A 10,169-nucleotide genomic window follows, 5' to 3' on the forward strand; every position below is an offset into this window, starting at 1 on the left:
AGTTAACGGAGGATGAAGGAACATTTAATATTTATTCAATTTCCTCTCGACGTCATCTGTCGACTCATTCCCCCCACCCGGCCCCCACCTTTCTTACCTGCACAGGCCGCTACTGGTCCTATCAAGGAGGACGGATATGTAGAGTAAGGTGATGTGAAGCAGACCATACAAGCTAGCCCGAGAAAAGCTACAGTCTGTTTAAGGAAGTAAAGCTGTTTAAAGACAGGAGTGGCTTCGTTTCAGAACCTGGTGTGCAGACTGACGAAAAACCAAGTAGTCCTGGAGGACTGTAAGGTAAATGTAAAGGGGTGATGACAAGAAAAATGCACACTTTGTGTAAAAATAAACACATCAGACATGCACTGGATTCCCAGCACTGTGGAAATGAACTGGGAATGGGGAGAAACAATGCTGGATTGAGGAGTTCTGGTATCCAGCATGGATGTTTAATCCATTTCCCATACTCACGGATGAGCAATCAATTCACCCTAGGTAGATTGCACCAAACTGGAGCTGTCGGGTGGCTCTAGAACCTCAAGAATCACTTTGTCTTTACTGTTGAAAACACAGAAGATTCAAGAAGAAGAAAACTTACAATCAAGCCTTCCCTGGCATTGCTCAGAGAATCTGGAATTCTTTACCATCTGAAATCCGAGTTGACCCTTCACCTGTATCTTTCAAAAAACAAGTGAACGTGCTATTGATGAACACATTCTTGCTCTGGCTCCTATGATACTGTTATTGCGATCATTATTGTTGTTTGATATTGCCTGCCTTACCTGTTTCTCTCACCCTGATCATTTATATAGCGCTATGTTGGACTAATGGGAGTTCTTCAAACACCCCCCCCCCCCCCCAATCTGGATATTGCTACTTTCTGTACTGTTACTGTGATTGTTACTTTTGTTTGTTATCTCCTTCGGTGCTCCTGCGGCTCCCGGCCCACATGAGTCCGGTAGGGAAGGTGTTGGTATATTCCTTATGTTGGAGCGCCATCTAGAGCAAGTCCAGTAGGGAAGGTGTTGGTATATTACTTATGTTGGAGCACCATCTAGAGCAAATCCAGTAGGGAATGTATTGGAATAGTAGCGCGCAATGCTTTTCAATGGGGCGACCAGATGGCCGGGCTTCCCTGGAAGTCCCGATGAGGGCTCATTTGCCTCCCCGATCCAGGCCAGAGCTCCAGGAGGTCAGGCATGTCTGAGCCTTGGGTCCCCTCAGTCTCGGGGTGTGCACGGGTTACCAGAAAGAGGGGTAGCCTTCCTACGGATTACTAAGGGCAGGGTATGCCAGAAGAACAAGTTATTTACCTTCGGTAACGCTTTTTCTGGTGGATACAGTATCTGCCTGTGGATTCCTCACCTTGTGAATATCCCCTGCGCCAGCAACGTTCGGAAACTTTTGTAGCAGTCCACGCCGATGGGGTCGAAGACGACGTCACAGAGACACGGCTCCGCTCGCGACTCCGCTGACGTCACCGGCTCCATAAGAAGACCTCGTCGGCGTGATGACGTCCGTTCCGCCCCATTTGTCCGTGCCTTCGAGGCACACGGACGGACTGACAGCAATATATATACACAGTATACACAGTACACAATATGCAGATCAACACACACACAGTGTGGAGAATAAGCAGAAAGGCAAAAGAAATAACACAATGCCCTTGAGAGATATAAATACATTGTGAAACACCAACAACAGAACTATAGGTATAGAAGGATGGACAACGGGGAGGCGGGTGGGTCAGTGAGGAATCCACAGGCAGATACTGTATCCACCAGAAAAAGCGTTACCGAAGGTAAGTAACTTGTTCTTCTGATGGATACATCTGCCAGTGGATTCCTCACCTTGTGAATAGATTCCCACAGCAGTCCCGCTCCCGGAGGAGGGTGTCCACCCTTCTACACCAAAAAGTCCTGAAGGACGGAACAAGCAAAGTGTCCGTCCCTCCTCAGCACGGTGTCTAAGCAATAATGTTTTGCGAAGGTGTGGAGGGAGGCCCAAGTTGCCGCCCTACAAATGTCCTCCACAGGAACACCCCTAGACAAAGCAGAAGTGGAAGACTTTGCTCTAGTGGAATGAGCTCTCAAACCCTCTGGAGTTTCCTTACCAGCCAAAGAGTAGCATATCTTGATGCACAAGACAATCCACCTGGAAAGGGTGCGCTTGTGCACCGCTCGACCTTTCCTGCAGCCAACAAAGCCCACGAAGAGCTGGTCATCAACTCTGAAGTCCTTTGTCCTGTCCAGGTAGAAGCTCACCGCCCTCTTAGGATCCAAGCGGTGAAGTCTCTCCTCCTCCTTGGAAGGGTGAGGGGGAGGATAGAAGGAAGGAAGGGTAATGGATTGCCCCAGATGGAAGGGAGTTACCACCTTAGGCAAAAACGCAGCCCTGGTCCTGAGTACCATTCTTTCAGCATGAATGGTCAAGAATGGGGGTTTTGAACTTAGAGCTTGAAGCTCACTTACCCTCCTTGCCGAGGTGATTGCAATGAGGAAAACCGTCTTAAAGGACAACAGTCTCAAGGGACACTTGTGTAAGGGTTCGAAGAGAGAACCCATAAGATAAGTTAATACAAGGTTTAAGTCCCATTGAGGCACAATAAAGGGAGTAGGAGGAAACCTGTTTGTGAGACCCTTGAGAAAACGAAGAACAATAGGTGATTTGAATAACGACGGCTGATCCGGCAAACAAAGGAAAGCCGACAAAGCCGATAAATAACCCCTAACAGTAGCCACAGCAAAGCCTTGCTGAGCAAGAAAAAGGGCAAACTGAAGGATGTTAGATAGACGAGCCTTCAAAGGGTCAATGGACTTCTCTCCGCACCAAAGTACAAATTTAGACCACCTATAGGAATATATGGATTTGGTGGAATGACGTCTGGAAGACAAAATTACATCTACCACATCCGGTGGGAGAGAAAAAGAATTCAGGTTGCCCCGTTCAATCTCCAGGCATGAAGGTGTAAGCTCTGGAGGTGGGGGTGTAGAACCTGCCCCTCCGATTGCGAGAGGAGGTCTGCCCTCAGAGGGAGACGGAGCGGAGGGCATGAGGAGAGGTGGAGAAGATCTGTATACCACACCCTTCTTGGCTAATCCGGGGCGATCAAAATGACTTGGGCCCGGACTTGGCGAATCTTCCTCAGAACCCGAGGAATCAAGGGTATGGGAGGAAATGCGTAAAGGAGTCGTGAGCCCCAACTCAACTGAAACGCGCCCCCCAACGCTCCCTGCATCGGATACTGGAGACTGCAGAATGACGGGCAGTGAGCATTCTCGTGAGTGGCGAACCGGTCCACCCGAGGCGTTCCCCACATCCGAAAGACAACACGAACTACCTCCGGATGAAGCCTCCACTCGTGATCGGCGGAGAACTGCCGACTGAGACTGTCCGCACACACGTTCAGCACCCCGGCCAGGTGATTCGCCATCAGACAAATCTGATGGTCCTGAGCCCAGGACCATAGACGCAGGGCCTCTCTGCAGAGACAAAGAGACCCCACTCCTCCCTGTTTGTTTATATACCACATCGCTGTAGTGTTGTCCGTCAGGACTTGAACAGACCGACCGCGAAGGGAAGGCAGGAAGGCCTTGAGTGCTAAACGAATTGCCCTCAATTCCAAAAGGTTGATGTGAAGCAACCTTTCCTCTGGAGACCAAAGACCCTTGATCTCCAGATCCCCCAGATGAGCACCCCACCCTAAGGTGGATGCATCCGTTATCACCGTGGCCACCGATGGAGGTAGATGAAAGAGCTTCCCTTGAGACAGGTTGCCCTCCACGCTCCACCAGGACAGATCCGCTGCAGCTTCTCTGGAGATCCTCACAGACTCCCTGAGATCTCCTTTGTGCCGATACCACTGCTTGCGGAGGCACCACTGGAGCGCCCTCATGTGCCAGCGTGCATGGTTGACCAACAGGATGCAGGAAGCGAACAGACCGAGCAGGCGAAGGACCTTCAGAACTGGAACGACCGCTCCGTTGTAAAAGAAAGGAATAATTTCCTGTATGTCGAGAATCCTTTGAGGAGGGAATGCTCGACACACAGTAGTGTCCAGTACCGCACCTATGAACAGGTTGCGCTGAGAGGGCACCAGGTGAGATTTGGGCACGTTTATCGAAAAACCCAATTTGTACAACAGCTGAGTTGTATCCTGCAGATGACGTAGCACCTTCTCTGGCGACTCCGCTTTGATCAGCCAGTCGTCCAGATAGGGCTGCCACCACTGCCATCACCTTCGTGAAGACTCGAGGTGCCGAAGTAAGACCAAACGGGAGGACCGCAAACTGATAATGTTGCAACCCTACCGTAAACCGGAGATACTTCCTGTGCGACTTCAGGATGGGGATGTGAAAATACGCATCCTGCAAGTCAAGCGACACCATCCAGTCCTCCTGATTCAGCGCTTGAAGAACCTGAGCAAGGGTGAGCATCTTGAACTTCTCTTGCTTTAGAAAAAGATTCAAGATTCTGAGGTCCAATATCGGACGCAATCTGCCGTCCTTTTTCGGAATCAGAAAATACCGGGAGTAGCATCCCTGACCCCTCTCCTGCTCTGGAACCACCTCTATCGCACATTTTTGAAACAGCTTCAGGACTTCCTCCTGTAGAAGAAGACGGTGATCCCCCGAGCAAGCACCTTGACAAGGAGGGTAATTTGGAGGGAATTCCCGAAAAGGAAGGGCGTACCCATTTTCTACAAGATCCAGAACCCAGAGATCTATAGTTACAGATTCCCAATCCTGTAGAAAATGGGTAAGCCGGCCCCCCACAGGACCAGCATGATCCAGAATGTCGGATCTAGGGCTGCTTTGCGGTGGTGGGAGGGGCTGAAGAGGAAGAGGAAGAGGAGGAGAGTTGACGGCCACGTGAGCGACCCCTGATTCTTCCTCTGTAACCCTTGGACAAAGAGCCTTGCTGCTGTTGTTGCTGCTGTTGCTGGGTCTGTCTATAAGAACGAAAAGTCGCCCTTCCGAAGCCTCTATACTTCTTGAAAGATCCCCTTGGCTGGGATTGAAGGCCCAATGACCTTGCCGTAGCCTTGCCCTCCTTGAAGCGTTCGAGAGCGGCATCCGCCTTCTTGCCGAACAACCCAGACCCATCAAATGGTAGGTCCAACAAAGCCGACTGCATATCTTGGGAGAATTCGGAGGACTTTAGCCACGCACCCCTCCTGGTGGCAACAGAAGACCCCATAACTCTGGCAACTGAGTCTGCTGTGTCCAGTCCACTTTGAATTACTTGTCGTGCAGCCGCCTGAGCATCAACCAAAACTTCATTGAAGCCGGCCCTATCCTCCTCCGACAACTTTGGTGCCAATTTTTTGGCTGAGTCCATAAGCGCATGGATATAGCACCCCAACAGACACGTTGCGTTTGTTGACTTTAGGGCCGTGCTGGCCGAAGAAAAGACCTTTTTGGCCGACTGGTCCATCTTTTTGGCCTCTCTGTCTCCTGGAACCTGAGGGAAGGCACCCTTGGATCTTCCCGAACAAGCAGCCTGAACCACCAGGCTCTCAGGCGATGGGTGCGATGTTAGAAACTCAGGATCCCCTGGAGCCGCCCTATACCTCCTTGCGACTGCCCTAGAGACCGCGGGAGCTGAATAAGGTTTACGCCATACCTCTAGTACCGGTTCGATAATGGCCTCATTAAATGGCAACAAAGGCTCCGAGACTGCTGTAGGCGAATGCAGCACCTCAGTAAGAATATTAGGCCTTAACTCCGTGGCTGGTAACCGGAGGTCTAACAACTCAGCAGCCTTCCTGATGACCGCATGATACGGCGCTGCATCCTTTGAGGGCTCATCTGATGGCGGAGTGATTTCCTACTAAGGAGACAAATCCAGCCCACTTGCCTCCTTTAGCTCCTCAAACACTTGATCAGAGTCAACCAACTCTCCCTCTTCAGCTTCAGCTTCCTGTATAAGATACCTCCTTTCATCCACCACTCTCTGCGCCTCCCTTCTGGAACGAATCCGCACCAGCGGCGTCGGCGGTGCCGTGTTCGAATCCGACGGCACCGGCCGCGGCGTCGAACGTGGATCCGCTGGAGCAGCCGGCGTCGAACGAGGTCGAGCCGGCGCCGGTGAAGAGGTGTCGAGGTCCTCGGCGCCGGTAGATGCCAAGACGGCGCCGCTTGAAAGAACGGTATGAATAGAGCTTGAGGATAGACCTGCGGCACTCCCAGGTTAAAAGCCATCGGACCAATCGGACCCGCAGGTGCACCAGTGGTATACATGGCCCTGGAAAACACCCCATACATCGCATTTAGATATTGCGAGGGGTCCTGACCCGGTCCAGGGAAAGCAGGGTACTGGTCAGGCATCACTGGACTCGGGCCTGCCGGCGCCGACGGTGGAATTGGCAGCGTCACAGGCTCACCCGGGACTGGAAGATCCTCAACCGGGGCCGGAGACGGAGCCGGAGATGAATCCGGAGCCGGAGATGAATCCGGAGCCAGAGATGGAGCCGGCGTCGGGGATATCACCGGAACCGGAGATGAAGCCGGAGCCAACTAAGCCACTGGAGAAGAAGGAACTGGAGGTAAGGTCGGGACTGGGGAAGGAGACACGGATTCCCGCCGACGCCGAGCAGGCGACTTCGGAGCCGAACTCTTATCGGAGTGATGACGAGAAGAATGCCTCCTCTTCTTCTTATGCTTCTTGCCTCTCGAAGCATGCCCCGAAGTCGATTTAGATGCCGACCTCGAACTCGATCTGGACTTCCTCGTACCTCTCTTCTCTTTCTTCATCCTGGCGATGAAAAGCTTCGCCTCCCTTTCTTTTAGAGCTTTGGAGCTCATCTTGCGGCAGCAAGAACAACCATCCACATCGTGGTCGGAAGAGAGACACCAAACACAGTCTTCATGTGGGTCTGTAATTGACATGTGCTTGCCACATTCCCGACAGGGCTTAAAACCAGACTTCCTTGTCGACATCTTCTCGAAGAGAAACAGTAGAAAACCAGAAGAATACACAAAGTATCAGAAAAGCTACTGTCAACGATTCCCGAAATCCGTTGGCGTCGACGGCGCGGAAAAAAGGGAACTGACGTCATCACGCCGATGAGGTCTTCTTATGGAGCCGGTGACGTCAGCGGAGTCGCAAGCGGAGCCGAGCCGTGTCTCTGTGACGCCGTCTTTGACCCCATCGGCGTGGACTGCTACAAAAGTTTCCGAATGTTGCTGGCGCAGGGGATATTCACAAGGTGAGGAATCCACTGGCAGATGTATCCATCAGAACACCCCTCCTGGGCTGGTGGTTCTCTGCCGGGGACCAGATGGGCTGCGCCCGGGCAACACCTCCCAGGCATCCGGGGCTCCCTCCTCCGGCGAGCGGCATTGCAGAGTGCCCGGGACGGGCTCCATGGGTCCCGGGCAGTCCTCCCCCAGGAGTTTGGTCCCCGAGAGCTCCTGCAGGCCTCCCCATGCCTGAGGCCCAGCCAGGGTCTCCGAGCCCCCGGGAAGCAGAGCCCTCAAGCCCTGCTAGGGCAGGCGGGGTGCCCTACCGGGAAGACCCAGCCCAGGCAGATGGGAGTCCTATCGGTCCCGGCCATCTGGTCGCACATTTCCCCTCGGCCATTTGGTCGCACGCAATGCTTTCCAATGGGTCGACCAGATGGCTGGGCCGCCCTGGAAGTCCTGATGAGGGCTCATTCGCCTCCCGGATCCCAGCCAGGGCTCCAGGAGGTGGGGCACGTTCGCGTACAAGGTCCCCTCCGTCACTCGGTGCGCACGGGTTACCAGAAAGAGGGGTGGCTTTCCTCCGGATTAGTACAGGCAGGGTATGCCGAAACACCCCTCCCGGGCTGGTGGTTCTCTTCGGGAGACCAGATGGGCTGGGCCAGGACAACACCTCCCAGGCGTCCAGTGCTCCCTGCCCCGGCCCGCGGCATGGCAAAGTGCCCGGGACGGGCTCGTTCGGTCCCCAGGCAGTCCTCCCCGCCGGGCGTCCGGGCCCTGAGAGTGCCTGAGGCCCAGCCGGGGTCCCCGAGCCTCCCGGGAAGCGGAGCCCCCTGAGCTCTGCGTGGGCAGGCGGGAGCCCTACCGCGAAGGCTCAGGGCGGGCAGACGGGAGTCCTTTCGGTCACGGCCATCTGGTTGCACCTTTCCCCTCGGCCATCTTGTCGCACACAATGCTTTCCAATAAGGGCGACCAGATGGCCGGGTCAGCCTGGAAGTCCCTATGAGGGCTCATTTGCCTCCCCGATCCAAGCCAGGGCGCCAGGAGGTCGGGCACGAACGCGCCTAGGGGTCCCTCCGTGTTGCGGTGCGCACAGGTTACCAGAAAGGGGGGTAGCCTTCCTCCGGATTACTAGGGACAGGGTACTCTGGGACCCCTCTCAGCCTAGCAGTCCTCAGCCGGCAGCTGGACGGGCCAGGATGCCGCCCCAGCCCAGGGTCTGTCCCTGGGCCTGCCGCGTGGCAGGCTGCCCTGGATGGGGTCCGGCAGGCCTCCCCTGCTGGACTGGGTCCAGGGGCCCGGGGAGGGCGGCCTCCCCACCCCAGGCTCCGTCCTCAGTCCTGCCGCGTGGCAGGGTCCCCGAACAAGGTCCTGCGGGCCCAGGGAAGCTTTCCCTTCGCCTCCGGGCCCGGGTGCCCCGGCTGGGTCCAGGGGCCCTGCCGGACCCCGGCCTGCTGTCCCTCCAAAGTCCCGGGACGGGGTTCCATCGTGCCCGGGGAGCCTCCCCTTGCTCAGCTGGGTTCAGGGGCTCCCTGCGCCCCTGGGAAGGGTGGCCTTCCCACCCCGGACTCAGTCCCGCCGCGTGGCAGGGTGCCTGGGATGGTGTCCGGTTGGCCCGGGGAGGCTTCCCCTGCACCTCTGGGAGCCCTGGCTGGGTCCAGGGGGCCCACCGGGCCCCCGGCTCAGGTGCTCCAGCCCAGGACCCCGGCCTGCTAGCCCACCAAAGGCCTGGGACGGGGTTCTGTTGTGCACGGGGAAGCCTCCCCCTGCTCGGCTGGGTTCTGCGACTCCCAAGGGCCCCGGGGAGGGCGGCCTCCCCACCCCGGGCTCCGTCCTCGTTCCTGCCGCGTGGCAGGGTGCCCGGGATGGGGGTCCTGCGGGCCCGGGGAGGCTTCCCCAGTGCCTCCGGGCCTGGGAGCCCCGGATGAGTCCAGGGGCCCCACCGGGCCCCAGGTCAGGGTCTCCGGCCCTGGGCCTCGTCCCCCAGCCTGCGGCACTGCTAAAGGCCCGGGACGGGGTTCCGCTGTGCCCGGGGAGCCTCCCCTTGCTTGTCTGGGTTCAGGAGCTCCAGCCGGGCCCCTGAGGGCCCCGGGGTGGGCGGCCTCCCCTCCCTGGGCTCTGTCCTCGGTCCTGCCACGTCGCAGGGTGCCTGGGACGTGGTCCGGCAGGCCTGGGGAGGCTTCTACTGCGCCTGGGAGTCGCACGGGCCCGGGTGCGCACCTGCCTCTCAGCCCCTCTCAGCCCCTTCCCGATGGTCCTTTTTCTCAGAGTTTGCTCGGTCAGACCTCCATGAGGTCCGGCAATTCTGAGTCGGGGGAAGGCAGCACCCGGGCCTGCCTTCCCGATGGGCCTTTCCTTTGAGCCTGCTCGCCCTGGGAGCAGGCAGGGATGTGAAGCCGGCACCCCCCCCCCCGACGCAGGGCAGCCTGCCAGGGGATGCCTTGGCCGTACTCTGATCGATTGGGCACTCTCGGTCCGTTTAGGGATGGACTGCTTGGCAAGTCTCGGCTGTTACAAGCAAGGAGCTTCCTCCCCGCATGGACTGTCTGACTCGAGGGCTTGCCGCCTGGCGGGTGGCCCTTCACCCTACCCAGCAGAGCGAAGGCCGAGCAGCCCCAGCAGCTCGTGTCCCCCAGTGGTCTGACCCGAGCGGAAGGGGTCGGGTGGCGCCAGGCCCTTGGATGCTGCTGCCCAGCAGGTTCGTAGGCCCCGTGCGCCACACCGTTACCCCTCTCTGCCCAGCCCATTTCTACAGCAGCTCGGAACGATTGTTCCGAGGGGTGTCACCGCCGCCAGGCTCCGGCACCCCTGCGTCTCTCTCAGGCTGTGCCTCGGCCCGCCTCTCCCTTCCGGGGGAGACGGCTGGGCCTGCTGTGCCGATGCAATCGCACCTCTCCAACCCTCCAGCGAGCCCTCCCACCCAGGCAGATGGGCCCCTCACCCCAGCAGGCTCCCAAGAGGGAGGGGTGCGCGAAGGTTGTCCAGTCG

This window comes from Triturus cristatus, chromosome 12 (genome assembly GCF_964204655.1).
Source record: "Triturus cristatus chromosome 12, aTriCri1.1, whole genome shotgun sequence".
Taxonomy (NCBI): Eukaryota; Metazoa; Chordata; class Amphibia; order Caudata; family Salamandridae; genus Triturus; species Triturus cristatus.